General features: G+C 34.3%; 1 long non-coding RNA gene across 1 annotated transcript; it reads left to right on the forward strand.

The window, feature by feature from the left end:
- Nucleotides 1–1350: 1350 nt before the first annotated feature.
- On the forward strand, nucleotides 1351–3083 carry LOC110925792. Its single transcript, XR_002584738.2, has 3 exons — nucleotides 1351–1489; nucleotides 2001–2067; nucleotides 2857–3083. It is a non-coding gene; the product is annotated as an uncharacterized LOC110925792 (long non-coding RNA).
- Nucleotides 3084–6464: the final 3381 nt, after the last annotated feature.

Consider the following 6464-nt stretch of genomic DNA (forward strand, 5'->3'; position numbering starts at 1 on the left):
TAAAAGAGGTTAAATCGGTAATTCGATCATTTTATGGCGAATGGAAAATGAATTTTTAAATGAGTACCTTATAGGGTAAACCAAAACAAACAATAATGGCAAAACGGTAAATTGGTCACGCGTCGACCATAACTGTTGGTTTTAAAAAGACACTTATGAAGTATGCCTTAATAGGCCGAAAAGTGTTAAGAAATGAATTAAAAGTAAAGCGACCGCCCGATGTAAATCGGAGCGAGTCACATAGTCGAGATGAAAATACATGTCATCTCGCTAATAAAATCGGTCATTTAGACCAAACAGGTCAAAGGGTGAAGATACCACCTTTTAATAATGGCGACTAATGATTCTTGTCGAGTTATATGATTTCAGGAATAAATGTAGAAATGATATTTGCATCGCTATTATTTAGCGAATATTATAGCAAGGCATTAAAACAGGTCAATACATTGACCCGAGCCAGGTATGTGTAATGGAGTAATTACTCATTTAGAACGTAAGGTTCAATGAGCATTAAATGAAGTCTTAGATGGACAATGGGTTACTTAAATGGGTAAATCGAATGTTTTAAAAAGGGGGCCGGGCGTGTCGAAAAGCATAATGATTTTTTTTCAAACAAGATCATAACTCAAAAGAAGAATTATGGGTCAAACATGCTCTCAAAAGACCTTGTAGTAATTGAAAGACTAAAAAGGACCAAAATGCCCTTGTTAGCTAATTCGAACAAACAACCTTTGAAGGTTGTTTGGAAACGAGTTTTATGATAAGTAAATACTTAGAATAAGTATAGAAGCCGAAAGAGATATTATATTAGTCAAATGGCACTATTTGAGTTTTTGCCGTAAAATAATGATTCGAGATGTAAAATTTGGTTTATATAGGTCACCACATTAAACCCACCGTAAATACAGTTGTGGTGGGAGATTATAGGATAAGAAATGTGGTGATAGAATGCTAGAAGCAATTGCGAAACAAACAAATTGATCAAGTCAAGATCAAGTAGGAGTATAGGAAAGGTTCAGACTCTACGTGGGAGTCTGAAGAGGAGATGCGACGTCTCTACCCTACGTTATTTGGTACGTACTTCGGTTTCGGGGACGAAACCCTTTTAAGGGGAATGGACTTGTAACATCCCGAAAATATAAGTTCATAAAATTTACAATTTATTTGTAAATAAATTAGTAAAATAAACTAACTAGGGGTGACACTAACCTAGTTAGATAATGACTAGTGAGTAGTTAAAGGACAAAAAGGGGACTAAAGAAAATTAGAGGGACCAAAAGGGATTAAACTAAAATTTAGTTTAATAAAACATGGAAAATAGAAATCTCAAACACACATACGTGTGTGAGATCGACCAGACAAGAGCAGGGGGCGACCAAGTTCATCAAAACCCTAGTTCAGCATAAAATCTCTAAATTGAAGGATCAAACTCAGTCCAAATCAAAATCCGAACATAGATTAGTGATCCTCATCACAAGGGGGTTACAAGGTCTGTAAAATTTGGTGTTAATTCTCTGTTTGAAATTCTCATGAAATTGGGAAATCTGAAATTTGATGATGCATGTTTGTGATTTGGTTAACTTAGTGATGACATGGTGTCTAGGAGTAAAAACCTAGACAATAACATGTGAAATTATGGCTAATTCCTGAAATTCTCATGAACACCATGAAGGTGATTCATGGGTTTTGTGGAAAACTAGTAAACACTAGGGTTTAGAAGGATTATTCTAGTGTGATTTGGTCATAGAAAGCAATTTCTGAAATTATGATGTTTAAAAGTTACATGAAGGCTTTATTGATGAATAAGTTTAGCTTAATAGCAAACTATGAACTTGAAACATGAATGATATAAAATTCTGCCCGATAGGTGTTCGCATAAATGCCTCAAAGAAGACTTAAATCTGAAAATTTGAGTTAACCGTATGATTGTGATGTCTAGGCAAAATATGCGAATTGTGAATTAAAAGGAGTTCTAAACGTGTTTTCGTTGAACTCAATAGGCAAAGAATCCGGATCGTCAAGCGGACAAGCCGGAGCGGATACGCGTTTGAAGGGTGTGCTCTAAAGGTACGCGACTTGTCGTCTCGTTACATTTATGTTGATAAGCCTAGTCGTAAATACGTTAATGTTGTTATAGCAAAAATAATTGCGTTTGGTGAGCCTAGGAAGTGATGGAATTCACTCGACAAACCAAACGGGTCAAAATAAATAGTTGGGTAATTATGGTTAGAAAGCAATGTCGACGAATTATGAAGGTATGTAACTTGACCCGTTACATTTATTAGATTTGATGATTTTAATGTGTAACTAAATCTTTGAATAAGAGTTGTTTTGAAATAAGTGATGAAGTCGTATATTGATTGATTGATTAAATTCGGTTGGTACTCGTTGGTAGTCGTCATAGAGGAGGACTCCTTAGACGAGCCAAACGGGTCAAATAATCTAGTAAAACATGATTAAGGCTCCGGAATATGAGGGAATGTTCTTTGATTTTGCTTAATATATAACATGTTTGAGTCACTAGAATCTGATGTAGTGGTTTGTTAGAAAAGTAAATTCCAGGAGTTGGGTTCGAGTGAAATGAACAAAACAAACGAGACATGGAATTTCCAGGTACCACCGTAAATTACGGTAGTACCGTAATTTACGGTAAAGATCATATATTGTTACGATGTGGGTCTCCTGGTTTACGGTGACCAGAAATCTCCAGGTCTCACCGTAAATTACGGTGATACCGTAATTTACGGTGGATCCAGAATAACTTATATATTTTTGTTATTTTTAATGTGACGTCAAACCTTGGAATTATGTTATATCATATCGTTAAAACTAATGATTTTAACGGTTTGATTATAGGTAACAAGATGGATCTTACGGATGGCGATCAAGCACATGATGAAGAACCGAACACTACATTTTGAAGCTTCCGCAATGTTTTAAATCTTTAGTAGTATTATGTATGGGTTGTAAACATTATTAAACTACTTTTGAAATGTTTTAACTTAGCCACTAGTTGACTAAGGTTGATGTACTTATGAGTTCCGTTAACGAATACTTTGTCACTTAATCAATATTTTGGATAAGATGGTGTATTTTACTATTAAAATCAAGTGATAAATAGAAGGGTGTTACACAGAAAGCTATCAATTTCTACATTGAAGAAAGTGCAAAGTGGAAGCAAGAGTTGGAAACTGAAAAGATAGAAAATGAGAGAATCAGACGATTATTACATAGTTATTCTAGTTCTGATTATCTTATTGACCGAATTTATCCAACTGTTGCAGGCCTTGAAGCATTTAAAGATGAGAAGCCGAAGAAGAAGGATACTGGTAAGAAACAGAGTGTTAGTTACAACAAGTGTCCGCCTCCAATCTGGGAAGGTTATTCTCCCAGAAAACCAAATGAAGAGCAAGTTCAAAAGGCAGTCAATATAAAATTGAAGTCTGATATAACCTATGAGTTACCAGAAAACATTGACATCACTTTTACATCGTCTGGCACTGATCATGAGTCTGAGTTAATAAAAAAGGTGGTCGATCAGGTGTTGGATAAAGATGAGGAGTCCGAGTCTGGAAATTCAAGTTCCTCGGTCAACAATCCAAAGACGTCGGTTAAATGGGCTTACAGTAAAGAATTTTTGTTACCAAAATCAAATTTGGATGATGAAACATTCGAAGTTGCATATACTTTGAATGATTCTGACAAATTATTTCTGATAAAGAATTTCCAATAAGAAGTGTTAAATTTGAAATGATCAAAAAGGTTTTCAAAATAACAGAAATTAATATTTCTGAAATAAAAGATTTAAATCTTACTGAAAAACCTAAAAAGTACACTTCAAGATTTCAACAACGGTTAAACAAGAAAAAAGGTTACAATTCTGGTTCTGGTTTTCAAAAGAAACCAAACCATAACGGTAACTTCAAAAAGAAAGGTTTAGGTTTTATTCCACTTGAAAATTATAAAAATGATAAAATTTCTAAAACAAACACAAAATTTGTTTTAGGAGGAAGAACAGAAGAAACCTTTCTTGAGACAATGAAACCAGGAGTTTTTTGCTGAGAGGAAAGGGACTGGAGTTCTTCATAGAAAGGAGACAAGAATCTGTTACAAATGCAATGAAGTTGGTCACATTGCATGGAACTGTTCTCAAGAAACAAAAACAAAAACAGGGAGTCTCTGAAAAACTTAAAGAAAAAGTTGTCGATGTTGAACCACCAACTGAAAAATTTAAAATTTTAGAAAATTCAACATATGAAGTTGGTGAGTGTTCAAAGGAAAATTTTTACAAAAAGAGAGCCAATCACAACCAAATGTGGGTTGTTAAGAAGTTTGATGATAAATCGGGCAATGATTCTGGTTCCACACAGCCAGAAGAGCCACAAGTTGAGGTTAAAGAAGAAAAATCAGTACCTTCAGTGGATGATGTAAATTTTCCACCATTGAATGATGAAAATTTTAGACAGAAAATTGGTAAGGTTGAGATCTCGAATCAATTCCATTCCGAGAAGAAAGAATTTGAGGTCGAGAAAGCATTTAATGGAAATGTGAAAAAGATTTTTGAGAAAATGGTCGAGGGAAAGGCCAAAGGGGTTAAAGATTTTTATGTGACAAAGAAGGCAACTTATAACCCAACTGAATCAGAGATAAAATCACCGAAGGTTGGTCAGACTTGGGTGGACATTCTTTTTACTTGAAAAAACTGACTTGCCGGAGCTCCCAAGTTTGTAATCGTGGAGCAGGAATCGGCATCATTCTTGATAAAATTGATTTTGTGAATGAATTTTAAAGTGGATAAATTTTACAGATTGTCACTTGCCGGAGCTTCCAGGTTGATAAGTGTGAAGCATGAATCGGCATCTTTATTGAAGAAATGAATTTGTGTAGATGTTTATTCCTACAATTGGTACAGAGCTTTGTGCTTACAAATGATTCGTTAAGGTCATTAAGTTGAACTTGATGTAATCTTCATATAAGTAGTCGTAAAAACAAGATGATGAACCCCGAACCTACAAGTGGTTAAAACAAAACTTGTTTTCTGGAAAAATTATTTTGATTAAAACAAACTTAAGTATTTTGAAATCAAAATGAGAAAATAGTTTGTTGTAAGGGGGAGTTCTGATTGTTAATGCCAAATGGATGGCGATTTAAAGTGATTCACATCATGTTGTCATTTTGCTTGTACAGTTTGTTTTCAAGTTTTCTTTAAATGTGTTTGCATTTTAGGGTGAGTAAAAATTTCAGAAAATCCAAAAACATTAGAAAATTTGAAAAAGACAAAAACATGATAAAATCAAAATCGAGTTTTGTGGTGAAAAGAGGAAATGATAGTACATCAGTGGACTATCACAACATGCTAAAGAAATGGAAAGTTAAAAATGTGATAAACAATCTCACTGTGGATGTGACAGTAGGTTTTTACACATTCAGTAGATTGTATTCGAGATATAAACCTAAATTTCAAACTTGCTTATATCGTGGGGAACATTTCTTGGATATATGGGTAACCCCCGAAATCTTGTTTGAAAGGTCACTCTTTCTGAGATACTAGGTCTTTATACTCAGTGATATCTTGGGTATTATCCCGGGACTTCTGATTTTGTGGAAGCAATGGCCTCCCCGTATAATAATTTGCAAATTGCTTGAAATATAGCATCGCCATCAGTACAAAAAATGATGAAACACTGCAAAATGCTAATCATGTGCTGTTGAAGAAAAGATTCTCTAAAGGGGACACACCTAAAGTCGAGCCATCATCTCTCTGCTGAACGGAAGTTCTGACCTGAGCTCTCACGGTTTCGCATTTAACCCTTTTTACAGATATCATCTAGGTATACTCACCTGTAAGACTGAATATTGGGATCTGGATACGGGAGTATATTCAAGTGGTGGGACATGCGAATAAGTTTAAGTCATTAAAACATTAATCTCGTATCTCGAAACAGTTGAACTTTGTGTGAAAATTTAAGTGGATCAGTATACTGACAATCTAGGTGAATTGTTAAGAACTTAAAATGTTTAAAGCTTAACGGTATTGGTGATTTGTCTAAAAAACTGATATGATCCTCTTATATAAACTCACAAAAATAGTGTCTGTAAATGTTTCTTTACTGTTTTCTTTAAAATCAAAAATTCCAAAAAGATTTTGAGTGTGTTTAGCATAATTTTTGAAAAATTCAAAAAGATTTTTGACAACTGGTGTTGAAGAGCTGATTTTCAAAATTCCAAATGCTAAACATGATGACATTTCGTGAGGGAAGTTTGGGTTTAAAAGGTTTTAAAATGATTAAATCATTCTTTCAAGTGGTTCATCAGATAGAGATTTACAAGTGGTGTCTATGATTGTCAAATCTTAAAATCATAAAACTTATGTTTGTGGTAGAGATAATGCAGGTTTGAAATTTGAGAAGAGCCAGTTTCCAATACCTGAGGACTCTGTGGTTAGAGAAAGCCAGGTTCCGATA

This window comes from Helianthus annuus, chromosome 17 (genome assembly GCF_002127325.2).
Source record: "Helianthus annuus cultivar XRQ/B chromosome 17, HanXRQr2.0-SUNRISE, whole genome shotgun sequence".
Classification (NCBI taxonomy): domain Eukaryota; kingdom Viridiplantae; phylum Streptophyta; class Magnoliopsida; order Asterales; family Asteraceae; genus Helianthus; species Helianthus annuus.